At 48.4% G+C, this 25,069-nt stretch overlaps 1 long non-coding RNA gene across 2 annotated transcripts in view; it reads left to right on the top strand.

Moving 5' to 3' along the window:
- The first annotated feature begins 6,843 nt into the window (after positions 1-6,843).
- The window catches only part of LOC138249207 (uncharacterized), an 86,835-nt gene continuing 68,609 nt past the window's right edge, over positions 6,844-25,069 (top strand). The window contains exons 1-4 of one of the 2 annotated variants that reach the window (XR_011194784.1): positions 6,844-6,934; positions 7,065-7,123; positions 7,239-7,296; positions 18,487-18,547. This is a non-coding gene — a long non-coding RNA (uncharacterized lncRNA). The remainder of the gene's footprint in view (positions 6,935-7,064; positions 7,124-7,238; positions 7,297-18,486; positions 18,548-25,069) is intronic. The other variant, XR_011194783.1, reaches the window with a different exon arrangement.

Below are 25,069 nucleotides of genomic sequence, written 5' to 3'. Positions count from 1 at the left end.
GGTAGTTTTGGTGCCTTAACTTTTGTAAGTCATTTTTAATCTTTAATCAAGTATTGGTGAGGAGGTTGTTTCTATCCTTTTTGGCCTTTTCCTCCTTAATGGGACCCTCGTAAATAGACTCTTGAACCCTTTTATGTGTTAAAGTGCATAATTGCACTGTCTGGGAAGAGCTACCCTTTCCTTGGGTAATCAATAACTTTACTAACTAATGCCTGACTTTTAGGGCAATCTAACAGTATGCCATACCCACCCTGTTCCGTTTTCACCACCTGAGGCACATACTCGGTTGTAGTAAGTTTTGAAGACTTCACAATATAAAAGAATACACTTTGTTCAAGGTCATTGAATTAAAGTCAATCAAGTGTGGGAATTAATTTTATCTACATATATGTTTTTTGGACATAATGGCCCTCATTATGACATAGGCGGTAAATCCCGCTTACCGCCATGCTGACTGCCGCCAACATAACTCCGCGGCGGCAGATAACCACCAAGCATATTATGACACACACATACCAATCCGTCACTATACAGCCACACACACGAGTCCACAGCCCAAAGGTCAGTGATAAACTGGCGGTAGCAAAACCCACACCGTTATGCCAACAGAAATACTCCCAGAGCATTATGACCCACGAATCACCCCATTCAATGGCGGTAAACCATTAGGGGTACATACCGCCGCGCTCGAAATACACACAAACAAAACTACACTACATTGGACAATTCAAACTACACACACCTGACACCCATACACATACCACACCCACACCACAATAAAACACACACCCACATTACCCCCAACCCTTTACCATTACAAACAATTGCCAACAGAGAGAGACAGCATGAGCACTCACACAACCAGAGCCACATACCACCATTACCTATACACCACACACGCACCTTACAGCACACACCCCAACACATCACCCTACACACCCTTACCCACACCACTCACACTACACCCATGGCATCACAATGACACCCCAGATTCTCTGAGGAGGAGCTAAGCGTCATGGTGGAGGAAATCATCCGGGTAGAGCCACAGCTATTTGGATCACAGGTGCAGCAGACATCCATTGCTAGGAAGATGGAGCTATGGCGGAGAATCGTGGACAGGGTCAACACCGTGGGACAGCACCAAAGAACAAGGGATGACATCAGGAAGCAGTGAAATGACCTACGGGGGAGGTGCGTTCCACAGCAGCAAGACACCAACAAGCTGTACAGAGGACTGGTGGTGGACACCCACCTCCTCCCCCACAACTAACAACATGGGAGGAGCAAGTCTTGGCAATCATGCATCCTGAGGGCCTGGCCAGAGTAGGAGGAGGACTGGACTCTGGTAAGTCAATTCTCTATTACTATCACCCCCCCACCTGCAAGCCATCACAAACCCCCACCCGACCCTCACTCCCATCACTTCACCACCTCCCACATACCCCACCATCACAACCCACTCATCCCAATACCAAGCCCTGCATGTAACACCAATGCATGGACACCCCTCACAGACCTGCATGGACACCTATCACCACCGCATGCACACTGGAGAGAATCACCTAGCCCACCAAATAACTCATACAAAGGCAAATCTGCCAGGGCAACAACAACCATAGAGGGCAACACACCCATGCACATGATGTCACACGCAGAAATAATAACACTGCATTTACATCCCCACAGGTCCCCCAGCCAATGTCACTGGTGAAAAGGTGCCAGCAACATCCAGTCTCCCCCGAGAAGAGGCCCACAGTGATGACAGCAGCTCTGCTCACATGGATCTGGATGACCAACCTGGCCCATCAGTGATTTCCGGACAGTCGGTTACCCAGGCACACTCTCACACCACCACAGAGCCTCTCCCCTCAGGAAACACCACCACAGCACCCACCCAGCGGGCCCATACCTCTGTCCCCAGGATGTGTCAATCAGCAGTGTGTCCACCACTTCAGGGACCCCAGGCCACCCTACATACACAGGACGATCAGGGACCTGAGGTCAGTGGCAGTGGGCACACGGTTCAGGGGACAGAGGCAAAGGACAACAGGGAAGCTGGGAGGACCGCTGTGCAATAGCGGGAGGACAGGCCCAGGGAACTGACTCTCCAGGAGGCACTCACCGCGATCCTGGGAGCATACCAACATTCCCAGGATACGCTGGGTCCAGATACTGGAGAAGTTGCAGGAAAACATATGGCTTCAGGAGGGACAGTACCTGGGGATCAGCGAGGACTTAAAGGACATCAACACCAGCCTGTCCTCCATTGCAGGGGTGCTGGCAGACATGGCCAACACTATGAGGGAGGCAGTGGCACCCCACCGGGCCTCTGCCACCAACCAAACTGATGAACAGCCATCCACCTCCGCTGCCGCTAGTGGACAGGAGGCCCCGCCGTAAGACCAACAGGCCACCAGCACCCCTTCCCCTGCAGAGGGAGAACCACCCCGCAAAGGTTCCCTGCGATCCACGCAGAAGCCAGAGACTATTGCCAAGACCCCCTCAAGGGAATAAGACTCTCCTGATTGTCACCCTTGTGTCCCACTCTGTCACCCTGTCCACCTTGAAATGCCATTGCTCCCCTTCCTATGCCCCCTTGGACAATGCACCTGTGATACAAATAGACTGGACTCTAACCTGGACTTTCCTGCACCATCACCCCAGCTCATTGCACATCCCACTCTACTTCTTAGCACTTAAATAAACACCCTCTGTAAAAATTCAAGTAAGGAGTATGTCAAATGATTTAAGTATGTATTTGTTTAACAAGGTTTAAACATTAAAAATCAACTGTACAGGAATGTATTCATAGGAATGACCTGTAGTTGGTTGCAGTCAACACACCAGAGGCGATAGTGGGGCACAAATATCTGCAAATAGAGATGCCAAAGGGTACAGTGAGTGGCCATAGAAGTGGGAAACCAGCCTGCCAGTGACAATGTCAAACACAAAACTGTCAATTAAATGTTAAGTTACACTGTCTTACCTGTGTGTCATTGGAAGTATTGACGAATTATTGCACTTCTGTTGTCCTCATCCTCATCCTCTGCCTCCTCACCTTCACTGTCCAGAGGGTCCACTGCGGCCACAGGGCCATCTCCAGCCTCATCCTCTTGCAGAAAAGGCACCTGGTGACGTAAGGCAAGGCTGTGCAACATACAGCATGCCACGATGATCTGGCAGACCTTATTGGGTGAGTAGTACAGGGATCCACCTGTTAGATGGAGGCAACAAAACCTGGCCGTTAGGAGGCCAAAGTTCCTCTCTATAACTCTTCTTGTTCACCCATGTGCCTCATTGTAACATTCCTTTGCCATTGTCCTGGGATTCCTCACAGGGTCAGTAGCCATGAGAGGTTGGGGTAACCAGAGTCACCTGCAAATATCGAGGGACAACTGTTAGCCCCACACCAACCCCATACACCAACATATACTGGGTGGGAACCAGGGCTCACCTATTAGCCACACCCTGTGCCTCTGGAGTTGAGCCATCACATATGGGATGCTGCTATTCCTTAGGATAAAGGCATCATGCACAGACCCAGGATATTGTGCATTGACGTGGGAGTTGTACTGGTCCGCCAGGCACACCATCTGCACATTCATGGAGTGAAAGCTCTTTCGATTTCTGAACACCTGTTCATTTTGCCGGGGGTGGACAAATGCAATATGTCTACCATCAATTGCCCCAATGATGTTGGGGATATGTCCCATTGCATAGAAATCAGCTTTCACTGTGGCCAAATCCTTCACCTCTGGGAAAACGATGTAGCTGTGCATGTGTTTAATCAGGGCAGACAACACTCTGGTCAGAACTATTGAGAATATTGGCTGAGACGTTCCTGCTGCCAAGCCCACTGTCACTTGGAAGGAGCCAGTTGCCAGGAAATGGGGCACTGATAGCTCTTGCACAAGGGGGGGATCCCGGTGGGGTGACGGATAGCAGAGATTATGTCAGGCTCCAATTGGGCACACAGCTCTGTAATTGTGGCCCTGTCCAGTCTATGGGTGAGGATAATGTGACTGTCCTCCATTGTTGCCAAGTCCACCAGGGTTCTGTACACGGAGGGATGTCTCCATCTCCTATTCATCCGCAGTGGTTGCAATCTATGGGGCAAAATGGTGAGCAGCGGGTCAGTATCTCTTATTTCCAACCACTACACTTCAATGCATGTTGTGATTGTAACAGTATTTTGTTAGAGAGGTCCAAATGGTGCATATGTGTACTGTGACGCAGTTAGGAGCCATGGCCTGCAACCCCCGGTAATTCCGCTGACATGCGCCGTTGCGGGAGGCAGTCGAAAACCGCAGTGCAACTCCTCTTTGGTTAACATTGGGCACTATAGGGTACAGTGGCCAATGGTGATGTGTGCCGGCGGTGACGGTATGCACCACTGCGGACGTCACCGCCATTTTCTGTCTGTTAACTCACTTGCTACGTGACCTTCAACAGGAGGGGATCTACACTGCATGTGCTTCTGTGACCTGTGTCTAGAACTGACCATGGCTCGTGTCACTGGGGAAAGGGCCCCTGCCTTCACCTCAGCAGAGTTGGAGAGACTGGTGGATGGGGTCCTACCCCAGTACCGAATGCTGTATTGGCCTCCAGACCAACAGGTGAGTACACCGTGAGTACGATGCATGGGGCGTGAATGCATGCAGTGCTGTGTGTGAAGGCCTCATGTTGGGGGTGTGTGGTGGATGGGCCCTGGGCAGGGTGCAGCATGTATGGTGGGCCATGTCTGTGCTAATGGGGATGGGGAGGGGCATGGTGGGCCATGAGTGTAACAGTCAGGACAGTCGGACTAATACCTTTCCCTGTGTCCATTTCCCTGCAGGTCAGCGCCCATCAGAAAAAGGGTATATGGCGTGCCATCACCAAGGACGTGAGGACCCTGGGGGTCTACAGCAGGTGGAGCACCCACTGTTGCAAACGATGGGAGGACCTGAGACGCGGGGCACAGAAGACGGCGGAGGCCCAGCTGGGGATGGCCTCCCAACAAGGAAGGGGTGCCCGTCGAAACCTGACCTCCCCTGATGGCCCGCATACTGGGGGTGGCCTATCCGGAGCTGGATGAGTGCTTGGGGGCATCACAGTGCCCCAATAAACAACTTGTGTCTAGTGGGGTGGTATTCAGGTATGCGATGTGGGCCTGTGGGTGCCCCTAGGCCAGGCCTGACATTGCAGAGTAGGTCCAATGTTGGGCAGGGTTCTGATGTAAAATACCTCCAACCAAGCTAGTAGGCATCCATTACTTGGCAGGGGTCTGTGGGTCTCAGTTAGTCTACAATTGGCGTTAGGTGTCCCTATCCTATCCTAATAAACATATGTTATTCAGCGCCAAGAGGCCGACGGGTGAACGTGCGCTTTACAAATACACATGTTATGTTATGTTATCCATGGCCTGGTGACTAGCATTGTGACTGTTAGTGCATTGCCTAGTGCGTAGGGCTGTTCCCTATGTGTGTGTGTCATGTATACCAACAGTGGTGTTGTTGGTGCCATTGGCCAAGTGTATCCTTTGTCTCTTCCCCCCACCCCTTTTTTGTTTTGTCATCCTGCATAAGCATCATCTGGCGGAGGAGCAGAGGCACCGGCGACGGAGGGAGCTGCATCCCACAGGACCCAGGAGGCCGAATCCACCGACGGTGAGGGCACCACTGGGACGGAGGGCGAGGGGAGCACGACGGCGGAGACAGGAGGGGACAGTTCGGACACGGATTCCTCCTCTGATGGAAGCTCCCTGGTGGTGGCAGACACCTCTGTGCCGACCCCAGCTAGAGGTACAGCCGCCACCCCGTACCAGCACCACCCTCCCAGCAGCTACTCAGCTTGTTTCCCGTCCCCGCTCAACCAGGAGGGTGGGCATCTCCTTCGCCCCAGGCACTTCAGGCCCTGCCCCAGTTAGATTATATGATTACTTGCAAATGTGATCTTTACTATGTAGGCAGTACCATTAGGTCACTTAGGGTAAGGGCGGGTGAACACTTTAGGGCCTTAAGACAAGATGATGAACGATACCCTATAGTGAGTCACATGAGACAATGCTCTAAACAGGGTCACATACGTGGTTTTGAATTCTTCGGATTTGATCACATTGTTAAGGATCCCAGAGGGGGCAATAGAGAGCTAGCCCTCAGGAAAAAGGAATGCTACTGGATCCTAAAACTTAGAGCGGTTGAGGAGGGTCTCAATACTAATTTTGAAATGGAATATTATTTACGGGACTAATGTGACATTTGTGTCATTCTTTTAACATGAGACGTTATAGATGTATGGAGTCAATCAATTTGTGCTTCATAGGGTGCTTATATAAGTATCTGTTCAAATATGAGAATATGTGTTACAATATACCAATTTGGTTTTACGTATTTTGATATATGGGTTTTGCCTACAGACTTTGACCTTAGATGTATGTGTTATTATGCCTTGATGTTTCACATTTGTATAATTTTCGTTTCGCTGTATGTAAATTTTGTCTTTGTACATTACATCGAATTTGAGATTTATGCCCATGTAGGTCGGGAGATGATCATGGCATGAGTGTAGCGTGTCCTCTTTTTTTTAACTATAGTTTTAATGTAGAATTCGGTTTGTTTTTGTTTCTATGTTTATGTTTTTTCGGTTCACTATTCTATTGTCATTCTTATCTAGTTTTAAATTTCACATGATTAGGACTGGCAAGCATGACTGTTTGTAGCCCGTGAATGGGCATAGTTTATAGTTTCCTTATAGCTTGTTAATGTACAGTTTAAAGATGGCTCCCGGGTGGGTGCGTTAGTCCTTTTTCACTTTCATTTTGAGTAGCGTCCGAGAGGACGCTATAAGTAGAGTTCCCCCCGGGTTGCCGGTTTCGCTTTGACAAACTTGATACAGAAGCGCTGCGTGATGATTTGAACGCGGTCCACTGAGGATGTTATTTCTTAATTGATAGGTGAGTGTTTGTTCTTGTGTATTGGTTAATGGCATTAGCCTTTAACATAGTGAAAAGCATTCTGTTATTGAGCTGAGCATTTAGTGTGCAGCATGATACTTAATTAACATCACTTTATTTACTTTTTCAGTTGCTTTTCACGCTACGGTTTTTGAGCATTCAGCATACGTTTGATATGGCAAAATAAGGGTATGTTGGGCCGTATGGCTTTACAATTTTTCAAAGATTAGTCACTGCTTACTGACATTCACAGTCTGTTGTGTCAATAAATTAGGTTTTTAAGTGGGACATTATTATTTTTTAGATTCCCAGATTAAGTCTGATGATTTGGATTTACAAGTTCTTTGAAATTTTTGTGAAAGGTATGTAATGTGTTATTTCAGGTCAGTTTTTTAAGGCACTGTGTTTTCGATTGGCACTCACGGTTTTATTGGCATTACTATGTGTGTTTTCATTTTTCAGTTTAGATCACTTGGGACGCAATTTTCGTTTTCAAATTTGTGAGGACATGCACACTTATGTCATGACTATCTTTCGATAACGTGTCACCCTTTCTGTTAATTTGGATTACATGGTATCTTAGAGACATTTGATTCATGTTATGGATTTAAGCTTTTATAATGGTGGCCTTCTGTCATTTTCTATGTCCTTTCTATGTGTTAATTTTATGTCACATAAAGTCACAAATTGTAATAGCCATGTTTTCACAAAAATCACGGTGACAAGGGTTGAATTTTACAATGGGATGAGTGCATATTATAATTGTAGTTACTGTTTACATTTCTTACAGCCCTGATGAAGTCTTTGAGAGTAATTATCTCATAGGACGAAACACGTGTTGGCTGTTGTTGCATTATGGATATTGGTTCCAAGGACGGCTATTGTTGCTCTGATGGACTTCCTATTTCAAGATTAAATGGAGTTTTTTTGCTCACGAATCCCGGTCTGATTGATATTTTGATGCTATTTGCACGTAACAATAAGCTTGGACTAAAAACATACATGAAGGATTGAGTTTCGATTCATGAGTGCCCTGACATCTGTTTATCCCTGCCCCAGTTAGACCTGCTGCCCTGAGTGAGGAGGCTATTGACCTCCTGAGATTCATCTCCGTTGGGAAGTCAACCATTGTGAATGCCATCCAGGGGCTGGCAGCCCAAATGCAACAGACAAATGCATTCCTGGAGGGCATTCACACTGGCTTGGCGGCCCAACATAGATCAATCCAGGCTCTGGCCTCCTCTCTGATGGCAGCCATTGTCCCTGTTTCTAGCCTCCCACTGTAGGAAAGTACCATCTTGCCTGGCATGTTAACCCCATTTTTCACTGTATATATGTTGTTTTAGTTGTATGTGTCACTGGGACCCTGCTAGTCAGGGCCCCAGTGCTCATAAGTGTGCCTGAATGTGTTACCTGTGTAGTGACTAACTGTCTCACTGAGGCTCTGCTAACCAGAACCTCAGTGGTTATGCTCTCTCATTACTTTCAAATTGTCACTAACAGGCTAGTGACCAATTTTAACATTTTACATTGGCTTACTGGAACACCCTTATAATTCCCTAGTATATGGTACTGAGGTACCCAGGTTATTGGGGTTCCAGGAGATCCCTATGGGCTGCAGCATTTCTTTTGCCACCCATAGGGAGCTCTGACAATTCTTACACAGGCCTGCCACTGCAGCCTGAGTGAAATAACGTCCACGTTATTTCACAGCCATTTTACACTGCACTTAAGTAACTTATAAGTCACCTATATGTCTAACCTTTACCTGGTAAAGGTTGGGTGCTAAGTTACTTAGTGTGTGGGCACCCTGGCACTAGCCAAGGTGCCCCCACATTGTTTAGGGCCAATTCCCCGGACTTTGTGAGTGCGGGGACACCATTACACGCGTGCACTACATATAGGTCACTACCTATATGTAGCTTCACAATGGTAACTCCGAATATGGCCATGTAATATGTCTATGATCATGGGATTGCCCCCTCTATACCATCCTGGCATAGTTGGCACAATCCCATGATCCCAGTGGTCTGTAGCACAGACCCTGGTACTGCCAAACTGCCTTTCCCGGGGTTTCACTGCAGCTGCTGCTGCTGCCAACCCCTCAGACAGGCATCTGCCCTCCTGGGGTCCAGCCAGGCCTGGCCCAGGATGGCAGAACAAAGGACTTCCTCTGAGAGAGGGTGTTACACCCTCTCCCTTTGGAAAATGGTGTGAAGGCAGGGGAGGAGTAGCCTCCCCCAGCCTCTGGAAATGCTTTCATGGGCACATTTGGTGCCCATTTCTGCATAAGCCAGTCTACACCGGTTCAGGGACCCCTTAGCCCTGCTCTGGCGCGAAACTGGACAAAGGAAAGGGGAGTGACCACTCCCCTGACCTGTACCTCCCCTGGGAGGTGCCCAGAGCTCCTCCAGTGTGCTCCAGACCTCTGCCATCCTGGAAACAGAGGTGCTGCTGGCACACTGGACTGCTCTGAGTGGCCAGTGCCACCAGGTGACGTCAGAGACTCCTTCTGATAGGCTCCTTCAGGTGTTGCTAGCCTATCCTCTCTCCTAGGTAGCCAAACCCTCTTTTCTGGCTATTTAGGGTCTCTGTCTCTTGGGATTCCTTAGATAACGAATGCAAGAGCTCATCCGAGTTCCTCTGCATCTCTCTCTTCACCTTCTGCCAAGGAATCGACTGCTGACCGCGCTGGAAGCCTGCAAAACTGCAACATAGTAGCAAAGACGACTACTGCAACTCTGTAACGCTGATCCTGCCGCCTTCTCGACTGTTTTCCTGGTGGTGCATGCTGTGGGGGTAGTCTGCCTCCTCTCTGCACTAGAAGCTCTGAAGAAATCACCAGTGGGTCGACGGAATCGTCCCCCTGCAACCGCAGGCACCAAAGAACTGCATCACCAGTACCTTGGGTCTCCTCTCAGCATGACGAGCGAGGTCCCTTGAATCCAGCAACTCTGTCCAAGTGACTCCCACAGTCCAGTGACTCTTCAGTCCAAGTTTGGTGGAGGTAAGTCCTTGCCTCCCCACGCCAGACTGCATTGTTGGAAACCGCGACTTTTGCAGCTACTCCGGCCTCCGTGCACTTCCGGTGGAAATTTTTTGTGCACAGTCCAGCCTGGGTCCACGGCACTCTAACCTGCATTGCACGACCTCCTAAGTTGTTCTCCGGCGACGTGGGACTCCTTTGTACGACTTCGGGTGAGCACCGTTTCATGCATCCTTGTAGTGCCTGTTTCTGGCACTTCTCCGGGTGCTACCTGCTGCTGAGAGGGCTCCTTGTCTTGCTCGATGTCCCCTCTCTCTCCTGACGCAATTTGCGACATCCTGGTCCCTCCTGGGCCACAGCAGCATCCAAAAACGCTTACCGCATGATTTGCAGCTAGCAAGGCTTGTTGGCGGTCTTTTGACGGGAAAACACTTCTGCACGACTCTCCACGGCGTGAGGGATCCATCCTCCAAGGGGAAGTCTCTAGCCCTTGTCGTTCCTGCAGAAACCTAAGCTTCTACAGTCCAGTAGCAGCTTCTTTGCACCCGCAGCTGGCATTTCCTGGGCATCTGCCCATCTCCGACTTGCTTGTGACTTTTGGACTGGGTCCCCTTGTTCCACAGGTACCCTCGACTGGAAATCCATCGTTGTTGCATTGCTGGTTTGTGTCTTTCCTGCAGAATTCCCCTATCACGACTTCTATGTCCTTTGGGGAACTTTAGTGCACTTTGCACTCAGTTTTCAGGGTCTTGGGGTGGGCTATTTTTCTAACCCTTACTATTTTCTAATAGTCCCAGCGACCCTCTACAAGGTCACATAGGTTTGGAGTCCATTCGTGGTTCGCATTCCACTTTTGGAGTTTATGGTTTGTGTTGCCCCTATCCCTATGTGTCTCCATTGCATCCTATTGTAACTATACATTGTTTGCACTGTTTTCTAATACTATTACTGCATATTTTGGCATTGTGTATATATATCTTGTGTATATTTCCTATCCTCTCACTGAGGGTACACTCTGAGATACTTTGGCATATTGTCATAAAAATAAAGTACCTTTATTTTTAGTATAACTGTGTATTGTGTTTTCTTATGATATTGTGCATATGACACTAAGTGGTACTGTAGGAGCTTCACTCGTCTCCTAGTTCAGCCTAAACTGCTCTGCTAAGCTACCATTATCTATCAGTATATGCTGCTAGACACCCTATACACTTATAAGGGATAACTGGGCCTGGTGCAAGGTGCAAGTACCCCTGGGTACTCACTACAAGCCAGTCCAGCCTCCTACACCCACCTCCAACTTCCTCTACCCAATCCCATTCCCCTCAATCCCAACCTATCCCAATCACACAGGCAGACGAGCATGCACCCAGGATAACACACAAGAGTGGACATGGCAAACAAAAGCACCACACTTCATCCCACAGCCACTCACACAAACACCATCCAGATGCAGACATACCAACATCCACTGTCTCCGCTGTGGCCCCTTCCTCCTCGTCCTACACCTCCCTCCCAGTTGTGTCTACACTCACACCTGCATGCACTACATCCTCATCCACTACCCCTATCACCAGCACACCTAACAGCACACGCCCCTCACTGGCAGTCACCACCCCCACTTCCATGCACACGTCCCCTGTGTCCTCTTCCACTGTGTCTGTGCCCCCTCCCCCCAAAGTACACAAACGCAAGCACTCAGACACCCAACAGCCATCCACCTCACAACAGCATCCAGCCCATGCACCTGCACCCAAACACAGCAGACTGACACCTCCTACAACCACTCCCTCTTCCTCCACTCCCAAACCATCTCCCTCTTCCCTCACTCCCAAACCATCTCCCTCTTCCTGCCCCAACGTCCCTAAGAAGCTTATCCTCACCAACATTGACCTCCTCCCTAGCCCTCCCCCCGTCCCTCACTTCAGGCCAGGGTGGTCAAAACTCAGGCAAGCACCTCAGCCACCCAGTTCAGGGGCACAGTAGTGTCCCAAGCTACACCAGGTGGGAGAGGATCCTGGGCACCAGGCAGCCCCACTGATAGGGTGCCTGCACCAAGTGCTGTAGGGAAGGGCAAGGAGGCACCCCCAGCTTCAAAAAGGAAGGGCAAGGAGCAATCCCCGCTGCTGAGAGGAAGGGCAAGGAGCAGTCCCCAGCTGCTGCCAAAAGGAGCAAGGAGCCATCCCCAGATGCTGGCAGGAAGGGCAAGGGGCCTGTACCAGCAGGCAAAAAGGACAAGAGGCCTGGTGCTGGGACTCAGTCTGAGCCCCCACCGCCAACCATGGTGGTTCAGCCGTCCGAGGCTGCAGGGGAAGGGCTGGAGCCTCCCCCCACCACTGCTAGCACTGCCACCAGCACCGCCACCAGCACCACCGCCAGCAGCAGCAGCCCCAGTGGGCAGCCGTCCGAGGCTGCAGGGGAAGGGCTGGAGTCTCCCCCAACCACTGCTAGCACCGCCACCAGCACCACTGCCAGCAGCAGCCCCAGTGGGCAGCTGTCCGAAGCTGCAGGGGAAGGGCTGGAGCCTCCCACCACCAGTGCTAGCACCGCCACTGCCAGCAGCAGCCCCAGTGGGCAGCAGTCCGAGGCTGCAGGGGAAGGGCTGGAGTCTCCCCCCACCACTGCTAGCACCGCCACCAGCACCACTGCCAGCAGCAGCCCCAGTGGGCAGCTGTCCGAGGCTGCAGGGGAAGGGCTGGAGCCTCCCACCACCACTGCTAGCACCGCCACCACCGCCACTGCCAGAAGCAGCAGCAGCCCCAGTGGGCAGCAGTCCGAGGCTGCAGGGGAAGGGCTGGAGACCCCCACCACCACTGCTAGCACCGCCACCAGCACCATTGCCAGCAGCCCCAGTGGGCAGCTGCCTGAGGCTGCAGGGGTAGGTCTGGAGCCTCCCCCCACCACTGCCAGCACCGCCATGCCACCACTGAGCAGCCGTCACCGCCGGTGGACAGTGTGTAGTCCTGCGTCCATGGGCTGTAGTGCGGCCTGGCCCCAGAAAGTCCTGTGGGTCTGACACCCAGGTGAGAGACTGTGACCTTGCACTCTCCAAGATCTGCATCACAGGGCATGTTGCCCCCTCCAGAACTAGTGGAGAAGCCATCCACTCATCCCATCCTTCCCAGGATGAAGCTCACTGGGCACAATGCCCCCTCCAGAACCAGTGGAGAATCCGTCCAATCACCCCACCCTTCCCAGGATGAAGCTCACTGGGCACAATGCCCCCTCCAGAACCAGTGGAGAAGCCATCCACTCACCCCATCCTCCACAGGGTGAAGCTCACTGGGCACAATGCCCCCTACAGAACCAGTGGAGAATCCGTCCACTCACCCAATCCTTCCCAGGATGAAGCTCACTGTGCACAATGCCCCCTCCAGAACCAGTGGAGAAGCCATCCACTCACCCCATCCTCCACAGGATGAAGCTCACTGGGCACAATGCCCCCTCCAGAACCAGTGGGCAAATCACCCACTTGAGAGACTGTGGCCTGGCACTCCCCAGGACCAAGCAGTGGGCAAATCACCCACTTGAGAGACTGTGGCCTTGCACTCCCCTGGACCAAGCAGTGGGCAAATCACCCACTTGAGAGACTGTGGCCTTGCACTCCCCAGGACCAAGCACAGGGCATGTTGCCCCCTCCAGAGCCAGTGGGCAAGTCACCCACTTGAGAGACTGTGGCCTTGCACTCCCCAGGACAGAGCACAGGGCATGTTGCCCCCTCCAGGACCAGTGGCGTTGTACCATCTTCCGGCTGAGGTGCCCCCTAATTCCCCGTCCCCCTGAGGTGCCAGTCTATTTTCGACCTGATGCCCCTGCAGTGTTCGCGCCGTGTTGTTGCAGGTGTGAGGTTGTGCCGTGGACTTTGTGATATGGCCCTGTGGCCCACGGACATTGAGGACTGGGCAGTGTCCCTTGCATTGTAAATATGTATATACTTTTTGATTTGGATGCACGTATTTCACCTATATTTATCTTATTACAGCCTTTTTACACTATAGTAGTTGTCCTTGCATTATTCCTGAGGGATACGGGGTGTATATGTTATGTTACTGCATCTGGTTGTGTGTGTGGTGTTGGGGGTGGGGGTGTTGCATGTGTGTGTCACTCTCTTTTTCTTCCCACCCTCCCCTGTGTGCTAGGCAGCAGTACTCACTGTGGTCGTCTTTGCCGGCGTTGGTGTTCGTAATGGAGCAGAAGGTAGATGAGCATGGGGAACACATGCAGCTTGGGCTCCATGGTGGCGTGGTTCTTCCCTGAGTGTCCAGGTGCTGTGCACGTGGCCTCCTTCAAGCAGTCTAAATCTGTCTGGTACGCCTCTGTCCAGATCACCAAATGTGGCTGCTTCCTGGAACTCTGCACTGCCAAGGCTGCAATAATGGTGTCATACCCTTAACAAATCTCCTGTAGTAGCCCGTGAGAGCCAAGAAGGCTCTCGCCTCTACCTGGGTCTTGGGTGTCTCCCAAGCCAGAATTGTTTAAATTTTGGCCCGGAAAGGCAGCACCTTGCCTCCTTTTCTTGGTGACCCAAGTACATCACTGACCACTGAGCCTTGTCCTATCTGGCACTTACTGGCCTTGATAGTCAGAACTGAAGCACTTCCTTGAGGTGGCACAGATGGTCCTCACAGCTAGCACTGAAGAACTCAATGTTGTGCAGATAGATGCCACTGAAGTTCTCCAACCCAACCAGGACCTGGTTGACTAACCTCTGAAAGGTGGTAAGGGCATTCTTCAACCCATGACCCAGAACTTGAAGTCCCCTTCTAGTGTGGAGAATGCAGCCCTCCCTTTGGCCCCCTCAATTAAAGCAATCTGCCAGCACATCAAATGTGATGGGAAACTGGGCATCTCCTATCCCAGGTGTCTCCAACGAGTGGATCGCGAGCTAGCAGTTGCTCCCAGACACCTTCAGAGTACTTCGCAACCTTGAGTACATTTTTAAGTGAGCACAGGTTCACAGTTTTATTTCAAAGTTAAGGGAAGGTTGTGTTTACTTTACATTATAGTCATCAAACTGCAGATAGCAGAGCCTGATAATGAACAGTGCTCAGTCAGATTTGTTGGCCAGACTGGTGCACAGAAGTGAAGAACTGAAGTATTCATCTCTTAAATAGAAGTCCTTTTCCACACAATATTTGAGCAGGAGAACAAAATGATGTTTCTGAGTGCTTTTAAATGGGAGAAAAGTAAAATAAAAAGTTACCTTAAAGATTAACTCTTCATTTTGGTTTCCTCCCATTTCAGATTGTCACATTTACAAGCAGCAGACCTTTTGCTCCCAGTGGCCATTAGACACTGTGCCCTATTTATAGCTGAAAAATTGTCATTTTTCTTAAATGAGGAGAATTTAAATTGAAGAAAATATTTTCTATGAAACATTAAGTCTTATTGTCCTTCTCCAATTTCAATTAAGCCCATTATGTCCTAATGATTTATGAAGCATGTTTCTTCTCTGACAGTTCTTATTTTATAAAAATGGCACCATGTATACAGGCCAAAGGGAGCAAGATGCCTGGTGTTTGTAAATGTGACATGGAATTTTGAGAAAATTTAAATGATGAGTTTTATGGAATCCATATAAACAAAGTTAACTCTTACGTTTTAATTTCTCTACATAGTGCGATACTGTTAAGTGAAACATACAGCCATTATTTTAAGGTGGAAAAATTATAAGTGCAGAAAAGTGTTCCATATTCTCAACATTTATGCTGAATATTTTTCTGCACTTTAAATTTCTCCCTTTAAAAAAAATGGTTGTATGTTCATGTTATACATCTAACAGTTCCACATATGGCGAAAGGTAGGCCTTGTGCCACAAGTACATATGACACAGGATCTCAGTTGTGTCGTAGTGCCCCTAGTCAAAGACGTTTGTTCAAACCGTAATACCTGGCTCTATGGACATTAGGTTTAAGGACAATAAAGCTGAGCTTGGGGACTTGTGGAAACTGCACAAGTTGCTTAGCCTTCAGTAGCTTTCACTGCTCAAAAATAGCTCTCACTACAAAAAAAGGTTGGAGGCCCCAATCTGAGCCGGTCTATGAGCTTATCAGCTCAAAGGATGGAGTGCACATGAGTTTTGGTGGCTGCTTTGAACCCGCAGTTGTCCACACAGAACCAAATGTCCCTTGGAGACCAACACCACTGGGATGGACCTAACTCCAGCATTTTAAAAACCTCATCTTTTATGATGGACACCACCTTGTCAGACAACCTGTAGATTTTACTCTTCAAGGGTAGGCTGACCCAAGTATTCCCAGCAACTGGTGGCAGTCCCTCTGTTGTTCTAGGGTCAATGCAGAGGTTGACACCCTCCCACTGACCCATCCTGCTCCTTGGAAGAGGAGACTGGGGAGAGGTTCACTCTCTTCTTCCATTCCATCATCCATAACTAGGAGGAGGTTAACTCAGACCCATCAAAGTGGGGCTTGAGGTGATTGACATGCAAGACCCTTAAAGGGTTCCTAGGAGTTTTGAGGTCCACCAGGTAGGTGACCTCACTCTTGTGTTCATTTATCTCATAAGGCCCAGACCAGAAGTTTTGCATGGCCCTGGGTGAATGAGCTTTATCTGCCACACTTTTAGACCAGGCTGAAACTCAACCAGGTTGGTGTTATGGTCATACCACCATTTCATGTCCTCCTGGCTGGCTTCCAGATTCTCCTGACCTGCTTGCTTCTGTAAGCGTCTAGTTGCAGAGTGACAGCAAGTACCTGACCAAGTCCTGGGGGGTTTCTCGGAAGCTTTCTCCCATCTCTCCTTCGCCAGACTAAGAGGCCCTCTCACAGGGTGCCCTTACAGAAGTCCAAAAGGGCTGAAGCCAACCCCCTTCTGCGGTACCTCCTTGTATGCAAACAAAAGACATGGCAGGAGGTTGCACAATTTATGCCTCGTGGGTTCTGACAGACCCATTATCATGCCTTTTAGTGTAATGTTGAATCTTTCAACAAGGCTATTGGTTGGTAAGGAGTGGAGAGCTTATAGGTTACCCCATACTCCTCCCACATGGCTTTCCTGTTCCTGACAGGAGGTTGGTACCCCAGTTGGAAACCATCTCCTTGGGGAAGATCCTCATTAGTACCCTGCCTGCAGTGGGATTGCCTCCAGGTACTGGGTTTTGTGGTCCACGAAGACAGGATAAACCTGTTGCCTATGGCTATCTTAGGGTTAGTAGGCCCAATAATGTTGATGCCTAACTTCTCAAAGGGAGTGCCAATGATGGGAAAAGGTTGCATGGGAGCATTGCTCTTCTTCCCTATCTTGCCACTGGCCTGGCAGGTACAACAGGACCTGCAGAATGCATCTGAGGCCTTCCTCATTTGGGGCATCAAAGTGGGTGACCAGCCTGTCAAAGCTCTTTTTCTGTCCTAAATGACCTGCCTGAGGCACATCATGAGCCAGTTCTAGTAGAAAGGCCCTGCAGCACTGGGGAACCACCAGCACATGGGTTGCACCAGGGTCTGGCACCATAGGCTTGCTGTACAGGAGTTTATTCTCCCAGATGCCTGGGCCTCAACCTGTTGCAGTAGGCCCACAAGGGTAGAGCACTTCTTCTATGCGGCACAGTACTCTCCCCTGGTGGTACCCTCTTCCTGTTGCCATTTAGACTGCTCAGATAGGTTTTCCAGGTCATCAACCTCCTCTCCTGTAGGTTCTGGGGTGTCCACCTCAGGGCCTGCCTCCTCCCAGATCGTGGGAGTTTCAGGAGTGGTTTCCCTGCGCTCCGTGCCCTTCATCTTCTTGACAGGCACCTGGGCCATTCTTCCAGGCTCCAGGTCCTCCTGACAACCCTCTCTGGCTGCCATGGACAATTTGGTCAGGCAAATCAACCTAGGCAACCCTAATACCTCCAAGTGGGTCCTGAGCTCCACCTGCTTCCAGATGGTGTGCTCCAGTTCATTGCCAAGCAAGCTCTCCACTCCACAGACATGGACAGACTCACAGCTACCCTTAAGGAACCTGGGACCCTTCCCAATATAACTTGGTGGAATACATCAGGGACTAACTACTCTGAGGACACCAGATGACACCTGGCAGTTGTAATGCTGGCTCTAGTATCTCTCAGATCCTCCATCCTCTGCCCATTGATGGTGACCCACTTCCAAGGCATGAGGGTCCTCTTAATCATCTGTTTGTCACGCTGGGACACTAGGACATCCTCAACTCCCCAAAACTACCTGGGACAATATCCTTCCCAAGCGCTACACTAGCCACCACTGGTGACTGCCCACCAGCGGGGGTCTTTGCTTGCTTGGGATATTTAGCATCCCCATTGTAGTGCCCTTCCTTTTGGCACTCATAACAGGCTTATTGTCAGGGAACCATCTTATCTTCTTCTCAGTAGGGGGATAGGAGTCCTGATTCGTGGAACTAGTTTGGGCCCTGTGACAGGGTCCCGGTCGGGCCTCAGAAAAATGGCAGCTATGTAGGTTTCAGTAGGCCAGAACCAGACCATTCCTCAATTGCTTTGTGTTTGTCTTATTTGTTCCATACAACAAATACTAGGTGGGAGGGGTGTTGTTCCACACTGGTCTTGAATGTCCTTTCGTTTTTCCTTCCTCTTTAGTTTCTGGGCCTTCAGGACCACCTCGTCGAACATGCACATCAAGGAAAAGAGAAAAACTCAGGTAGGTGTTTTGACTTGTGCTTGTGAGGAAAAGGGATAACAGCCGGTGCACAGGTTTTTCTTTTCCAAGTGCTTCCATCACCAAGTGTACTTAAGTTATTGCTAGTCGGGTTCAGATAAGGTCTCCCAGGGTCTCGTTCTCTGTCACTAGACTATTTTTGTATCCCACCAGTCACTGATATAGCCTGCCTATTTGCACAGGCCTGAGTTCAACCCCTTTCTTTCCTTGCGCCATCCCCAGCTACCCTGTGTCTCTGATTCCTCCTCCCATCCTCCTGCATTGCCCACATATTCGAGCCCCTGCCTGAGCCAGCCACATTCCTCCAGGAACATCGCGGGGTGCCTCGCGGAGACGGTGGCCTCCTGCTGGTCTGTTTTCTCTGTTGTCCCTTCCTTGTCCTGGGTTCCTTCCGATGCCGCCTTCTTCGAATTCTCCCTCGCAGCATCCTTCTCTTTCGGCATTTCTTTCTCGGTGTTCTCCTCCTACAGATGCTCCTTGCGTGCCTCCAAGACCAGGGTTCCCGGGAAAGGTGCTTCCTGTCTCCTCCACGGATGTGTATTCACTTCCTGGTACCACCACGGACATTCAGCCACCGGCCCCTTTAGAGGACTCCTTGCTTTTATGTTTGTTCCCCACTCCCTGCCCTCCTTCTTCTGATAGGGACTCTGCCCACCCTTGTGGTGATCTCCCCCAGATACCTTGTTATGGAACCTGGTGCTAACCCAGCCGCCTGCCTCCTTAGCAAGGTCCCTGGAGTCACACAGCTTACTATTAATCAAGTGTTGGCATAGATCTGCAAAACAAAGACTGAATATATGTTCTTTTGCAATCAGATTGTACAGCTCATGATTATCACTTCACTGCCCTTCACCCAACTGTACAATGCCTTGCAAAGGGAATACACACAATCCACCCAGGTCTGTAGGGACAGTTTCCGGCTGTCCCTTAATTTCTGTCAGCAATTCTTTTGGGTCACACCATACATTTTCACAAGGGTTTCTTTAACGGGGGCATACCTCATCCTGTCTCCTGTATTTAGGGTCAGTAGGGTGGCCAGTAGGGATATTCCTCCATATTTTAGCCCCCCCAATCACCCTCACCCCCAATCATCTGTAAGGCAATCTCAAGCCTCAAACCACTTGTCTACGTAATTACCAACCACAAATTCAGGCACTAAATCTTTGGGTATATTGACCCTCTTGTACCCAGAGGGCACTGAGGGAATACTGCCACTATCACTGCTGGCCTTAATGTTCAGCACCTTCAGACTCAGTTCATGAGCCAACATTAGTTTCCTTTCCTATATAGACAATTTCTTCTCCTCCGAGGCTTGTCCTCTCCTCATCTTCCATTTTTAATTTTGCCATCTGTATTTTGAACTCCCTCTCTTCCCTCCTGTCAGGTATCTCCTCTAGAGAGAGACCACAGGAAGGGACACTGCTCTGTGCTCTGTGAGGGAACTCCAGTTCAGGGGTCACTTCTTCTCCCTCCACTACAGGTGTTTTTTAAGAAGGGACACCCTCAGGATCACCCAACTCCCCATCCTCTCCTGGTGTTACCTACAAAGTGGCAGGAGTTTCTGCCCAGGCCAGTGCCTTTTGCAGCTCCATCTTCCTGGTGATGCACTTCACAGGAAGCCCAAATCCCTTGCAGAATTCTTTGAGCTGGACCACAGTATAAACCTTGAGTTGGCCAGCTCAAATTCCATTTTTGCAAGCGCAGTTGTAGATTCTCCAGTTGGAGACATGATTTAGAAAATAATGAATATGACAATTAGGAAGAATTAAAAATAATTCAAATTGGTCTGTATGGATACTAGTGTGCAATAATTACTGTATGGCACTGCACAAACAAAAGTCCTATCCTCACTACTGTTGGAAATTGGGTTACTGGTTGACTGGGGTCTGAGCCCTGGTCAAGCAGCAACCACGATCCTAGTCAGGGTAAGTCACATACACACCCAAAATTAACCTATGCTCACCCTCTGGTAGCTTGGCACAGAGCTGTTAGGCTTTACTTAAGAGGCAATGTGTAAAGTATTAGTGCAACACTTTAAACAGTGAAAACACCACATAAAAGATACCACACCTGGGTAGAACAATAGAACATAATTTAGTAAATAAAACAAGGCCAAAATTCCAAAGGGAAGTGATCTGAATTTACATTAATTTTTAAAGAATAAACTGTAAAATAGCACATAGAAATAGGGAGCTGTAATCAGGGATATCTGGTCATGCCAGACCGGGACAAAGTCAAATATTCAGACCAACCACGATGGAGCACGGGTAGGCTACAGGGACCCTGTTGGGACCACTGAACAAAACTACCTTAATCCTGGTTGCGTCGATATTGAGGATGCGGGGAGCAGGCTGAAGCGCTAGGTCAGTGTCGATCCCTGCAGTGGAGGTGATGCAGTGATCTTTCCCAGGCAGTAATGAAGATGTGTTGATTTTCTTCACACAACAGCAGCAATGTATTGGGTCCGAGATGCTGCTGTTCTAAAGTTGAAGCAGCAAGGTTGATCCACGCTGGACAGGCGATGCATCGATTCCGATAAACACAATGGGGCTGATGCACCTGTTCTAATCCATGCAACAAGGGGTAATGCACTGGTTCTGATCCGCATAGTGACAGCATTGCATTGTTTCAGTTGTAGCAAATACCTTGAGCCACTTCCAAGGATCCAGGACTGGGGTGGCAACACTTGGCGGGCAGACTAACAGACGGCAGAGTATAGGTGTAGATATAGGTTGGTTGAAAGTCTTTAATGTCACTGACACTTCAAACAGGAGACCTTGCCCTAGGAGTCACACTGAGGTCTGAGTTGTAGAGATAAAGGTACAGTCCTTATCACTCCCAGGCAAGAGGGCAGCCAGCAGCAAGTCAGCAAGTCAGCAAAGCAAAGCAAGAATCCTGCAAAGTGGCAGTCCTTGTTGCAGCACAGGAGCTCTTATTCCTGGAGAGTATCTACAGGTCTAGAAGTGTACTGAGGTGGTGGCATCAGAGGTCCAGTACTTATACCCATTTGTGGCTTTAAAGTGCACAGAATCCCTGCCATTCCTGTCCTTAGTCCTGGGCTCACTACAGGTGCGATGCAGGCCTTTATGTGTAGACAGGACACAGCCTATTCAGGTGTAAGTGAGCCTGTGTCCAGTTCCTCCCTCCCTTCCTGCCCAGGATAGTCCACCAGGACATAGATCAAGTCACCCTAAGCTCTCATTGTGTGTGGCTATCTATGGGGAATAAACAAAGCCCAGCTGTCATCCACCCCAGACATGTGATCAGAGACATGCAGTAAGCACAAAATGGCTATGCAAGAAAATGCCATCTTTCTAAAAGTGGCATTTACAGAATTGCAATTTAAAATTCAACTTCACCACAAATTGTGATTTTAAGTTGTGATTCCAGAGACACCAAACTTGAAAAGTTTATCACTTCCAGACTGTGAATTACACTTTGTGTATATGAATGAGGATTACAAATATTACTAACATCTCAATAAGATGAAGTTTCAGTGCTTGAATGCCTCACATCATCTTGGGAACCTTGCTGTACCACTTCTTGTGCTTTTACTGCCCGTGATAGGTGACTTGTACATTGGAGTGATGTGTAGTTTTATACTCATCACACAAGGCTGTAGGCTGAGGGCAGTCAGACTTTTATTTTCTTGCTGATGTCAGGAATATTAATAACTGTTTCAAAGACAAATTATCTTTTTCAAGACACACAAGAGTAAATGATAACATGCTATTTGTTTGATAGAGTTCTTGACAAAGTACTCTTAGAACGTGAATGGCCTCGGTCATAAACTAAAAGGAGCAATAGTGCTACAGTTACTAAGCAGACCTAAACAAGATGTGGGAATGCTCCAGGAAACATATCAATAAGGCGTTAAATATGCCATTTTTGAGTAGTAGCAAATATATCCCCTTAGCCAATTCTGGGTTTACAATCAAATATAGAGGTGTTGTGATTCTTCTTAAAAGATCACTGATGTTCAAACTAAAAGAGAGTTAGCTTGTGGCGTGACCCTTTTGGTTGTATGCAGTAGCTGCAGGTGAATGGAATGGCAAGTTTAAGAAAATAATGCTACTGTTATTCTAGTTGCCACTTAGGCTGCAGCCGTTAATGCTGAAAAGTGTTGAATGACCACAAAGTCTATGTTGATATTGGAGAAAATGTTATTCTGATGATGGCTGGCCAGTTTTAATTAATGTAGTAGCATTTTCCCTTGTAGGATGTGTATTCCTTCTTCCTTCACCACTTTCACATGTCGAAAGACCTTTTCTTTCTGTATCCCATTTCCTTAACTTTTTTGTTCTTTTTACTTCAGTTTATTAAACCAATAATCTGAAAATCATTTCAATGTTTATTCATTCATCCACTATAATCTGATTAATTAAAAACATGCCCATCGAAGTTGATAAACCTCCACAACAATATTGACTTTTAACTTGCTGATTCCCAATTCCTTTTGGGCCACAGGTGAAGCCCCTCATCAGCAGCTCATTGCCTCAACTCCATAACCAATGAGAAATACAATATTTCAGCATATTTCTCATTAGTAGTATGAGGATGAATTTTCTCCATTTAAACCATTTGAGTGCAGATGTAAAAAACACACACAAAATAATCACACATTTCAATAAACAAGTAGATTCCTAAAATAACTTTTCACTAATTCCAACAGTTATGGCCCAGGATTTTTCCCTTGCTGATTACTTTACAACCACTGCTTTTTGTGTAGTCTCTTGTCAAAATATAATTGATGTTTTTCGTACCTTAGTATGCAAACAGTGGTTTTGAACAGTGGCGATCCGTAAAGTTAGGTTAAATTTGAAGTGGATCTTAACATTATAATATTTTTTCTTGATTTTCTTATTACTGGTTGGAAATTTGGGCACAAATGCCAGTTTTCTGTTGTTTTTATGTATTTTTATACGTTCATTCACATTTTGGTTTCCACTCTTTCTGAAGCTTCTTCTAAATCCTATCGATACCCTCTATCTAAGAATTTCTGATACATCACTTCTCTTTTTTTATTTCACACTTTTCAGAATTGAAAACTGCATTTTGTTCTTAGAAGCTGAGAGTAAGGTAACTTTTTTAGAGTATTTTAAAAATATATATTTTTATTGATTTTATTGGTAACAAGTACAGGTATAAACAACAACCTGTCTGATCATCCCCTCACTTGATTCCCTCCCCCCACGTCAGCTCCCTATCTACAGGTGTCCGCTCTGCTTCTGACACTGTCTATCCTGACAACAAATTAGAGCAGTGTCCAGGTCCAGTACCAGTTTGTTGGTTGTGGTCTTCGTCACTGTCTGTTTCATCAGCTGATTGGGCCTGGTACACTATTTCTTCATTCGGATCCTTAATGCAATCAAGCAAGAGGTCCCATTATCGTGCTGTTTCTACTGGTCTGCAACCCCTTGCTGCCTCCTGGTGCAACACCCTCCCCTCTACACCAAACCATTTTATTAATGCGTCCTGCCATTTCTGTAGGTGTTGCCCCCCTGGGTCTTTCCAGTGTAGTGAAATCTCCCTTTTAGCTAGTAACCATGCCAAATCTATATACTTGTTAGTAGTTGTTTTGGCGAGGAAATTCCCCTATCAATGCCACCAATGAAGATATCGGAAGCCTTCTGTCTGTGACTGCATTTATACTCTTAAACACCCCTTCCCAGTAAAGCCCAAGCCCTGTGCAGCTCCACAGCATAAGGACGAGGTCTGCGCCTGGTTCCGAGCAGCGGGGTCACTCACCACGCTCAACTTTAAACATTTTTGCTATCTTATAGGGGGTAAAGTATGCCCTGTGGAATACATAGAGATTGATTAATTTGAAACGGGCGTTCCTAGACATTGTGTGTGTATGCACTGTGATTCTTGCCCATTGCTGCTCATCTATAGGGATCCCTGTGTTCCACTGCAATGCCATTCTCAGCTTGTCCAGTGGGAGAAGTGGATCTTTTTGTAATGCTTTATAGAGGATGAACACCACCTTTCCCTCCCCTCCTATGGTACAGATAGCTTGACATCCAGTATGAGTGGGCGGTTCGTTCAATCCCAGCTTACAGTGTCGTTGTATGAGTGTTTGTAGGAAGTTGGCTCTGTATATACTATCTCAAAGTGAGAGATAGTGTGCACAGAGTCCAAGGGTTTCCCTTAGAGGTAAGATAGTGGCAAAATTAGATAATTCTAATGCTCTATTTTGTGGTAGTGTGGTCGAGCAGTAGGCTTATCAGAGGGTAGTGTTAACTATTTGTTGTACAAACACAGGCAATGAATGAGGAACATACACTAAAAGACTTACTCCAGGCCAATAGGTTTTTATATAGAAAAATATCTTTTAAGTCTCAGTTCTAGGGGATAGGCAGCCCACCACTGGGGTTCAAGGCAACCCCAAAGTTACCACACAAGCAGCTGAGGGCCGGACAGGTGCAGAGGTCAAAGAGGTGCCCAAAACACATAGGCGCTTATGGAGAACAGGGGTGCTCCGGTTCCAGTCTGCCAGCGGGT

This window comes from Pleurodeles waltl, chromosome 8 (assembly GCF_031143425.1).
Source record: "Pleurodeles waltl isolate 20211129_DDA chromosome 8, aPleWal1.hap1.20221129, whole genome shotgun sequence".
Taxonomy (NCBI): Eukaryota; Metazoa; Chordata; class Amphibia; order Caudata; family Salamandridae; genus Pleurodeles; species Pleurodeles waltl.
The sequence above is the reverse complement of the archived record's forward strand: the minus strand, read 5'-3'. Positions and strand labels throughout refer to the sequence as shown.